This window comes from Monodelphis domestica, chromosome 1 (assembly GCF_027887165.1).
Source record: "Monodelphis domestica isolate mMonDom1 chromosome 1, mMonDom1.pri, whole genome shotgun sequence".
NCBI lineage: Eukaryota > Metazoa > Chordata > Mammalia > Didelphimorphia > Didelphidae > Monodelphis > Monodelphis domestica.
The window spans coordinates 693545548-693556908 of NC_077227.1; the positions used below are offsets into that span (position 1 = coordinate 693545548).

Below are 11361 nucleotides of genomic sequence, written 5' to 3' on the forward strand. Positions count from 1 at the left end.
TTTACTCCCGTCCACCAGGAATCAAGATGTCTTTGATCCTGTGTGGAAACTCCTAGGCAAACTGCTAGCCTGAGGAGTTACAACTGACAGTTGATGACAGTTGGTGACAGTTGGTGACTAAAGCTTTTTAAAATTTTTTTAAATGGGATTCTATTAAATCCTGGGGTTCCAGTTGTATTGAGGGGGTTAAGTCCTTCAGTATTGGGAGAGAGAAAAAGAGTGGAGACCTCCCTTCTCAAAGCAGGGTTCAGGGGAGACAGCTAATGTTTAGGGTTGGCTCAGAGAGGAGAGGGGATTTGAAGATTTTCCCTCTTCTGCCTTCCCTCCTTAGCTATGACTGCTCTTCCAGATTTTCTCTTGTCCCTCTTGTCCCTCCTCCACTACTCAAGACCAAAGGGTCTCCCCTTGATCTGTTCACTCACATTTGATTCACAGCTTGGGGAAAAAATAACAATCTTAATGTCAAATTAACTCAATCAGGGTAATACAAAGGAATAATTGGCAGGGAAAGAATGGGAAAGGAAAGTGAGAAAAAGGGGGTCCCTGTCTCTATCTAAAACTCTTTCCCCTCCCTCCTCAAGTTTGGGGGGGAACTCAGGCCTTAGCAGCCTAAGCCCCCTGAGAGAAAGTCAGGTTGGCTCACCCTGGGTTTGGCCCCTTGGCCACAGTTCAGACCCAGGGCAACAGGAGCTGAGGTAAAGTCTGACAGAGATTCAAAATGCCTTTTCTCAGGTTTCTCTTTAGTGAGTCTCTTCAATTGGGAAATGTTGGGGGGAAGGATTTCCAGTCACAAGCATGAAAAAGTAGGCAACCCTCAGGAGAAAGTCTTATTCAACTTTCTCTCTTTGGCTTCTTTCGACTGAGAGACCAACTCCTCTACCAGCCAGATCTTCTGCTCCTCAAGATTCCAATCTCCTGGGACCCCACCTCTGACAAGGAGATCAGTTCCACACACTCTTCAGCCTTGCACTTTTCTTTAGTGCCAGCCTCTGACACAGTATCTCCATAGAATCTGAAAAAATGGAGGCTGCTCTCCCCAGGGTTCGGAGTAGGGACAAGAAAGAAGTTCCAGTCTGATAAGAGTCAAAAGTATAACCTAAAAGCCAGAGCGAGAGAAGGATCTTAGAATCCACTGAGTTCAAATCTCTTGTTTTAGAGGATATTGAGGCCTAGAGAAGAGAAAGTATCTGACTCCAGACTCCTACTGTCTCTGTCTCCCTTCTCTTCTCCCTCCCTTTCCTTCTCTCTCTCTCTCTCTCTCTCTTGCTCTCTCTCTCTCTCTCTCTCTCTCTTGCTCTCTCTCTCTCTCTCTCTCTCTCTCTCTTGCTCTCTCTCTCTCTCTCTCTCTCTCTCTTTCTTGCTCTCTCTCTCTCTCTCTCTCTCTCTCTCTCTCTCTCTCTCTCTCTCTTTCTCTCTCTCTCCCTTCTCCCTCCATCCCTTCCTCCCTGTCTTTCCCTCTCTCCTTCTCCCTCCCTCCCTCCCTCTCTCTCTCTCTCTTTCTCTCTCTCTCTCTCTCTTTCTCTCTCTCTCTCTCTCTCTCTCTCTCTCCCTCTCTCTCTCTCTCTTTCTCTCTCTCTCTCTCTCTCTCTCTCTCTCTCTCTCTCTCTCTTTTTCTCCCCCCCCTCTCTCTCCCTCTCTCTCTTTCCCCAAGGTATATCCTTGTAGTTGTGGAGATGAGAGGAGGGATGAGGAGTATGGGGAAAGGAGTAGGGGAAGGGACATTTATTTATTTAATGCTAATTCCAAGACTTAGTATGCTTCTCTCCCCAGTTCTCCCAACTCAGCCCTTAAAAGGCTTCCTTTTCCCTTCCCTCCACCAAGTTTTCTAATGATCTTCCCAGGTCTGCTTATCTTTACTTCTCAGGGACTCACAGGGAATGAGAATGATTTCTTCCTTCCTTCTTTCATTCCTTCCTTCATCCCTACTCTTCTTTCTTTCTTCCTCCCTACTCTGTGAATTTACATCTTCCACCTCATGAATGTTTGTTGCAATTTATTACTACATCTAGTCAATGAATAATTATTAAGCTCCTAATAGGACCCAATCCTTACTCATAGGGAGCTTATAGTTTAATAGATGACACAAAACTCACATACATGAAGTAATGAGAGAATACTATAAAGAATCCTTCAAACATGGACGCAAATGAGGGGCACAGACCATGCTGTCAGATATGAGGGAACAGGGATGACCATGGACTAGAGAAGTCTGGAAAGTCATCCTGGTAGAGGCAGGATTTGAGTGAAACCTTGAAGAGTGAGCAGGATTTAGGTAAGTTCGTTGTTGTTTGCCTTGTGTTTTTTTTTTTCCAAAGAAGACCAATGAGCAAGGTCTTGACTTGCCTGAGAATTGGATTTTAGTTAGGTCCAAAGCAGGGAGAACATTTCAGGAAATTGAGAACATTGTAAGCAAAGAATCAGAGTATAGAACAATCAAGGCTTATTCCTCTTAATTCAAATTTTTGGCCCAGAAGGACCGGAAAGTGAAATTTTCCTTGTTGGAGGAAATTTTTTCATTAGGAAAATGACAATAGTACAAAGTCAAAGAATTTGGAGAAAAGTAGCTAACAGTAATTTCCTTTTACTTCTGCCTAAGTGGAAAGCCCTAGTAGTATCTCCTTCTCCCTTAACCCCCTAGAGGCCATCATGCTAGCTAAGGGAGCAATATCCTTGTGGACTAACTGAAAATAGTAATTTTATAGGCTGTGTGGCCTTAGGAAAATCATTTCCTTCCTTGGGACTCCATTTCCTTTCCTTCTTTTTTAAGAACTGTCTTGGAATCAATGCTAAGTTATCAATTCTAAGTCAGAAGAACAGTAAGGGATAGGCAATTGGGGTTATATGACTTGCCCAAGGTCACACAGCTGGTCAGTAGCTGAGGTCATATTTGAACCCAGGACCTCCTGTCTCTAGGCCTGGCTCTCTGTCCACTGAGTCACTTCCCTGCCCCTAGACTCTATTTTCTATTCTTTAAAATGAGTGGGTTGGTAGATAATCTTTAAGGCCTTTTCCAGCTCTAACACTCTGTATAGAATTTAGGCTCCTTGAGGATGGGATGATTTCATTTCTGTAATATATCTTGTTAAAAGGAATTAGATAATCCCATTTATCCAAATAATTAACAAACATTTTTTGATTGATGGTACTGAGACATAAGTACAAAGAATGATGTACTTGGATGGTTTCAATTTTGGCTTCATTTCCTCAGTGCTCTTTTCAGTACCTTGCAAATTAGGTACTCAATACATTTATAGATTGAATTTAACCATTGAATATATTAAGGTCCCATCTCGATTTGATGTTCTATATTCTATGTTCTATCATTTTGTGTTCCAAGGTCTCTCTTGGTCTGTTCTAATATTCTATATTCTGAGGTCATTTTAAGTTTAGTGGAGACCCATAAGCTTTCCTCTGTGCCTGCTGCTGCCCCCTTCCCATGCTCCCCATCCCAAGGTAGGTTGTCCTGGCATGGCAGCCAGAGCCAGAATGAATCTCCAGTTCAGAGACTCTGCCTTAGGAGATTCCCCCCTCAAGCCCTCTGTGACCCATTCTTTCTCAGAGCTCCTTCCCTCTCTATTCAGGGCTTAGAAACTACTTGGCAGCACTGCCCTTGCCCTTCCATTCTCTCTAGGCCAGGCCCCAAAGGGCCTGAATTCCCAAAAGTCCCAGCTAGAAGGGAAGGAAAGAGGTTCCAGTCTCTAGGACAGACTCCAGCTGCTGAGAATAGCCTTGGCCTCTTGGCTGGGATTTGGGGTAATCACCAAAGGGGCTATTTATATCTCCCACTGGACAGGGAATTCTCACCTTGTGCAATAATAAGGGGAAAAGCCATGTGACAATCCAGATTACTTATCTGTTGCAGCTAGTCCATGTTCATTACTGAAATATTAATCCACAGGGGAGGGAATTGGTCAATAGACCAGGGCAAAACAAGGGCTTCCCGCCATAGAAGGGACAGTCACTTATCACCCCATGCTCTCTATATCCCATTATTGTCTGCATTAGGTAAAAATTACAATTTATACATCTATACTGCTTCACAATGGGTTTTTCTCACAACCTTGTGAGGTTGAGGGGGTGGCAAATATTATCATTCTTTTTCTGTAGATTACCAATAAGATCTAAATTTCAGAGCTGAAATGAAAGATCCGGATTCCCTCCTAAGCCCGACTCAGAATCACCTCTGACTCAGAGTTCTTGACCTCTGGTCATCAGACTCTGCTTGAAGATCCTTCCCAAGGTGGTCTGTTCCCCTTTGGAACCACTTACTGGGACATTTCCTTTCATCCAGACTAAATCTATATCTCAGCAACTTCTAGACACCCATTGTTTCCAATTTGGTACTCTAGGACTCAGTACAATAAATCTAATCTACATGGAATCCCTGAAAATACTTTAAGATATATAATCTTTTTTGAAGTAGCTAGATGGCTCAGTGGATGGAGAGATAGGCCCTGGAGCAGGAGGTCCTGGGTTCAAATTTGGCCTTAATTACTTCTTAGCTGTATGACCCTGAGCAAATCACTTAATCCCAGTTGCTTAATCCTTGTAAACTCTTCTGCCTAGGAATCAGTACTTTGTATAGATTCCAAGACAGAAAGAGTTTTTTTAAAAGATACATAATCTTTTAAAAAATATAGAAGAGCTGTAAGTCCAAAGATTTTCATAGTATTATATAATCATAAGAAAACTGGAAACAACCCAATGTATAAATTATTATTCTTTTAAATTCCTTGAGAGAGAAATTTTAGGTTAAGAAACATGTTACCTCTCCAAATTCAGAAACTGAACTGTTTGGAAAAGACACCATGAAGATGCCTCCACAGACCACAAGCTACAAGAGAAGATCAAGAATGAACTTTGAGTGTGATTGATGGAACATTTATTTGTATGTATATTTTCATGCCAAAGGGGACTTCCCCCTAACTGGCTTTTTTGTCAATGCGCCTAGCAATGATTGGTTTTGTTCTTTTTTCCTCTTATCCTCAAATTGTTGTAATTTATAAGTTGATATGTTTTCAAGCCCCAGCAGAGAGACTAGTCTTTCTGGGGCCTCAGGGGGGAATATAAAATGGAGATTTGAACCCTAGATTTCAATCCCCAGAAGTCCTTGGTATTTCCCAGAATTCCCTATAATCTCACTTGAGTTTCCACCTGGGCAAGATCACAATGAGTATTTAACTGGCTCTCTGCCTAACACCTGTCTCTACTCTTCCATTGCAATGATGTAGTGGGTAAGCTAAGTGTGGGGGTTTTGAATGGGCTAATCAGCCCTAGGCATGTGGTTTTCTTATTTTGTATTTCTTTATTCCTTGATTCCTAATAATCCTTAAAAAACCTCATAAAATATAATATTTCTATTACTAGAGACTAAATTAAAATTTTACACCAATGATCTAAAAATAAGGGAATAATTAAATAAATTATGTTTTGGTACAATGGGATATTATGATGTAATTTAGAAAGATAAGTATGAGGAATAAAAAGAGGTGTGGAGAAGTAGAGAAGAAAAGTAGAATCTGAAGAATTGAGTATATATATGATCAGATAAGGTAAAAGTAAATGAGAATAAATGGATTTAGAGTGAATGAATAGGAAAGTATTTTCATATTTTATGAGTTGAAATAAGTAAATTTAAACATAAATGGGGCATCCAGATGGCACGATAGATAGAATGCTGGGCCTGGAGTCAGAAAGATTCATTTTCCTGAGTTTAAATATGTGTGATCCTGGGCAAGTCATTTAATATCACTTACCTCTGTTTCCTCATCTGTTAAACGAGCTGTTGAAGGAAATGGCAAACCACTCCAGTATCCTTGCCAAGAAAACCCTAAATGAGTACATGAAGAGTCAGACACAATGAACAACTGAACAGCAACAACAAGAAAGGCAAAGAAAGTATAAATGATTATTCAAGGTTAAAGTTTCCAATAAAACACTGAATAAAGAAAAAAAGAGTATGCCTGCCTGGGTTGTTCTTCATCTAACATGGGGTCCCAAAAAGCTGCTCTGGGTTCAAGTACTCTGTGGAGACTCTCCCTATATGCTGATTTTTATTAATCATCCAAAAGACTGCAGTAGTTCAAAGCAAAGGCATTTGGTAAAATAACACAGTAAGAAACTCAGCAGTTGGAACGTTCTCCCCCAAAGTATGGTACATATTCTCCCACAAATTCACACAAGAAGGTGAAAGAGTAGACACATGTGGAGAGGCATGTAGGTAGAGAATACTTGGATGGTCAGAGAGAGTAATACCTCTGATATACAGGAAGCCTGATAGCCACATTGGTCTCTAGATAACTGATTTTTCCATCTCATTGAAATTGTTTCCCTTTGGGTTTTAGAATTTGATTCTTGAGAGTTTTCCATTTCTCACAGGCTCACTTCTCCTGTAGACCATGAATCCTTGGTATCATCCCTAGCCTTCTTCTGAACCCTTTGAAATCTACTCTTCCAAAATTTCAAGTGCATAACCAGACTGCCTCTGAATTTCCTCTCTTCCATCATAAATTCCAAGATGAAATGATCACTTTCCCACTAAATTTTTCATCCTTTCTACCCTGGCATGTCCCTTTAGTCAGAATCCAATCTGGGATATTGAAGCAACTTGAGGAATTATCAGCTGCTCTACTTTTTGCAAAGGGAGTGTTCTAGTTGAGTTTGGATGATGGTTCACAGGTTTGGTGCGCCTTTTGTATATGGGCTGATCTAAATGGCAGCTAAAATTGCTTCTAATTCTGATTTCCAAATAATTGAAATTCCCCTATCACTATTAAATCATGCCTTTGTGCTCAAAATATAATTTGTTTTCTTTACTTTCCATCTATTTCCTCTTTCTGTCCAGTTCCAATGACAAAACTTTCCCATTTTCCCTTTCATTCACTTTTCCCCAAATATCCTTCATTGTGCTTCCTTTGTAATTGACAAAGTGGGCTGATAATTAATTTATCTAAATATAATTATGTAATCATTAATGTGACAAGTTGACCAATTAATTGATGTTGATGACAGACTCTTTGGGAAGTTTCCTTCCTATGGTGTGTGTATATGTGTGTGTACATGTATATGTGTATATGTGAACAGAGATATGTGGGGTGCATGGACTGAGTAGGCTAACAAGCTCTATGCTGTCCAATATATTCTGTATGAGTTTCACAGGCAAGGACCTGATTTCCACATAAGAAGGGAGGGTTGGGAGCCATGACTGCTTCTTTGTATGTTTTTAATGGTCAGTCATTTTTATGGTGTCGGACTCTTTGTGACCCCCTTTGGGATTTTCTTGGCAAAGATATTCTAGTAGTATTTTATTTCCCTCTCCAGCTTATTTTACAAACGAAGAAACTAAGGCAAAGTGAAGTGACTTGCCCAGGGTCACACAGCTAGTAAGTGTCTGAGGCTGGATTTGAATTCAAGAAGGTCTGAAGTTGCCTTCAGTCAAATGAGCAGGTGTACGAGTTGTTTGCCAAGATCCCTTCCTGCTCTAAATTCCATCATCCTATGATCCTTTTGGCCCTCGATCTTCCTGTGCTGGAATCTTTGCCATCTGTTGGTTTCCAGGAGAATGGTGTATGAGGCCCTTCTTTCACAACCATGGAGAGAGCTAGCCAGGGGTGGTGTGAGGGAACCCGTGACTGGTCTAAAAAATCCAAGGTGACGGGATTTCTCCGAGTCTCTGTGCCTGAAACAGCAATAGCTCCGTATCTAATAATCAAAGGGCAGCTAAAAAAAGCTACTGGGGCTGCGCCACTGGTCCTATCACAAAGCCTGGTGGGTTTCTCTTGGTGGAGAGTGCTGACATGGACACTCAACCTCTGGGAGGGTGTCTGGGAGAGTGGAGGCCAGGTTGGGGATGGAAGGCACAGCATGGCAGGATGCCCTCTGCCTTGCCTGTCAGGGGACTGCCTGCTTAGGAAAGTGTTACAGCATAGAATCAAAAAACGGTAGAGACAGAAGGGACCTTAGAACGTAGATCATTGGAGCTAGAAGAGGCTCAGAGAGCAGAATGTTAGAACAGAGGATGTCAGAAGTGGCAGAAGCTTAGGACACTGAATGCCAGAACCCAGAATGTTAAATCTGGAAGGGCACAGAATGGCAGAACTAAATGCTTGAACTGGAAGGAATAGGTTTATTACCTCTCAATGGTATGTTAAAGTTGACTTTGCTATTTGTACCTCTGTGATTCTACACAAACTATATCCCTGGGCCTCAGTTTCCCCTTCTGTAAAATAAAGGACCTTTCATTTGATGACCTCTAGCTTTCCTTCCAGCTCTAAATCTATGTTCCTATGAACATTCGTTAGTACATAAGAACATTAAATATATGTTAGACTATTATGGTCTAAGTACATTAGAAGAGAAAATGGCAGAGACCAACTAGTCTGGGACTTCTTAACCTTTCTTATGTCCTGGACCCCTTGGCTGACTAGTCTGGTGAAGCCCAGGGATCCTCTTCTCAGATTCATGTTTTTAAGTTAAAAAATAATGTAGGATTATGAAAGAAATCCCATGGTCAGCTAAGTGGCATAGTGGATAGAACACCAGGCCTGGAGTCAGGAAGACATCTTCTTGAGTTCAAATCTGGCCTCAGACATTTACTAGATGTGTGACCTTGAGCAAGTCAATTATCCCTATCTGCCTCAGTTTCTTCATCTGTTAAATGACCTGGAGAAGAAATGACAAACTACTCCAGCATCTTAGCCAAGAAAAATCAATGGGGTCATAAAGAATCTGGCATGATCTAAAAGACTGAACAACACTGAAAGATACAAATTCTTCTGAAATACAGTTATCAAAGTTAATTTAAAAAAAAAACACCGGGATCATGGACTCCAGATTAAGAACCCTCAATCTAGCCATTATAACCGCCTCATTGCTTCCAAGTTCTGCTCTTCCTGGTAGGGCAATGTCTTCGGGATGCTGCCTTAGGGTTGGGAGGTAAGTACTACAGGTTTAATTTTCTATTCAGGTGAGGACTTCCATTCCCTGCAGTCTTATTTTCTCTCCCCATCACTGTGGCCAGACACATCCGCAGTCAGGGGTCCAATCCTAGCCTCGAGGACTCCTTGATCTTCACCAATATCTCTGGTTGAAGCCGGACCCAAGCTCCTGTCTTACTCTTCTCTATTCTGTGGCGACTCTCTTTCATGTGCTGCATCTCCTATTCCCAGCAGTGGCTGACCCCAGAATTCCCAGCAGACCCTGGGGCCCCAGAAAGGTGATGCCACTGCCAAGTTTCCAGGGAATGTGTTGGATAAGAGGCCTCGTGACTCTGTTCCCCAACTCTCCTCTAACAGTTCTCACTATCTCTCAGGTGAGTAAGAATAGTAACAGCCCCCCTGGGGCAGCTAAAACGGGCAGCTTCACACCCCTGCCCTCTGCTGGGCTCTCTCTCCCCTCCCCCAGGATGTGCTAAAACAAACATGCACCATTATTAAAGGTGTTAAAAATGCCACTACCAGCCACCACTGTCCCTGGGAGCCAGAGAGTTGGAGGGAAGACTGTGACACAAGGATGGAGTCCTCCTAAATGGGGATGGTTCCCTCATTAGCAAAATAAAGGAGCTGGACTCAATGAGATGTGGCTGTGATGGGGCTTTCCTCAAGAGTAAAGAGGAGCTCTTGTACCTTTCTGTCCTTCCTTGGGGAAACAATCAACTCTTAAAGTAGATTTCCTGCTTGTCCCTTTTCTTCAGTGTCTGGAGCTGCTGGGTTATCCCAGTAATGGTCAGAACCTTCTGGATACTCAAGGTATCCCCTAGGCAGCCTCTAAACTCCTTGGTGTCCCCAAGTCTGCCAGGCCAAGGTAGGCAGTGGGGATGAGTCAGATTTGAGGCTAAAGGGCAAGGCTGACGGGGTTACCTAATTTCCCCCTAAATCACACTTCAAGGGGAAGAAGATCATGGGAGCCACAGTCCAAGGGTCTTTGTCATTTTAGAGGAGAATAGCATACAGGCAAGCAGGCAGGTCCTGTAATCAGTGATTCATGGTAGAAACAAGAGAAAACCTCAGGGTCTTTGAAAGCTTGTTGTCTTCACTCGCCTATTCCTGTCTCATCCACCTCCATCCAACTGCTGCAGCCTCAGGCTTTCTTGGATCAAAGTTATCCTTTTGATAGCACTCATGGCATGCGACTTAGCTCCAAGAAACAGGTAACTTGGCTACTCAAACTGGTCTATGCCTCCTTCTGCATTGCCCCACATTATTTTGTACTCTAGTTTATATTCTCATTTATACAAGTTTATGCTTCCATCTACACTGGCCCATGAGCTCACACACTAGATCATAAACTTCTCATTATTAAATGTTTCTCTCTTTCCTGGTCTGTGCTTCCCTTTACATCAATCATATTCCTTTTCATTTTGGCCTTTCCTCTCATCTCTCCTCCAGACTCTCATCTGTATTGCCCTTTGCTAGTCTTTTTAAAAACTCCCAGGGGCACCTGGGTAGCTAAGTGGATTGAGAGCCAGGCCTAGGTCCTGAATTCAAATCCGGCCTCAGACACTTCCCAGCTATGTGACCCTGGGCAAGTCACTTAACCCCCATTTCCTAGACCTCACCACTCTTCTGTCTTGGAACTAATACACAGTATTGATTCCAAGATTTAAGGTAAAGGTTAAAAAAAAACAAACCTCCCATATACACACATTATTTATTTATTTTTACTATTCTGTTTTTTTATAATCCCTTATCTTCCACCTTACAATCAATACCATGTATTAATTCCAAGGCAGAAGACTGGTAAGGACTAGGAAATATGGGTTAAGTGCCCAGGGTCCCACAGCTAGGAAGTGTCTGAGGTCAGATTTGAATCCAGGATCTCCCATCTCTAAGCCTGGCTCTCAATCCATTGAGCCACCCAGCTGGCCCCTTATCATTCATTTTTTTAAAAGTTTGAGTTCCAAATTCTCTTCTTCCCTTCTGCCCCACCCCTGCACCCAGTGAGAAGGTAAATAATGTGATATCAATTATATATATGAACTCATGCAAAACATATTTCCATATTAGCCATGTTGCAGAAAAGGCAAGAAAAATACAGTGAAAAGAAGTCTGTGTTCAGGGATCATCAGTCCTCTCTCAGAAGGTGGATGGGTCCTTTGGAAGTGTTTTGGTCAGAGAAGCTAAGTCTTTCACAACTCATCATCCTTGCAATATTGCTCAGCAATCATTTATTAAGCATTTACAATGTGTCAGGGTCTCTACTAAATTCTAAAGATAAAAAGAAAAGGGAAAAGCACAATCCCTGCCCTCTAGGAGCTCCTGGTCTAACCGGGGAGACAAGAGGATCCTGGACTCCCCTCAAGACTGGCATTTGGTCTCCTCTATTCTGATTGATTTCTTCCCTCTACATTGACTTGTGTTTTGC

General features: G+C 42.2%; 1 long non-coding RNA gene across 1 annotated transcript; it reads right to left on the reverse strand.

The window, feature by feature from the left end:
• Nucleotides 1-436: 436 nt before the first annotated feature.
• On the reverse strand, nt 437-5833 carry LOC130453744 (uncharacterized). The gene is made up of 2 exons (XR_008911279.1): nt 5757-5833; nt 437-1096 (listed from the first exon to the last, which is right to left on the reverse strand). It is a non-coding gene; the product is annotated as an uncharacterized LOC130453744 (long non-coding RNA).
• Nucleotides 5834-11361: the final 5528 nt, after the last annotated feature.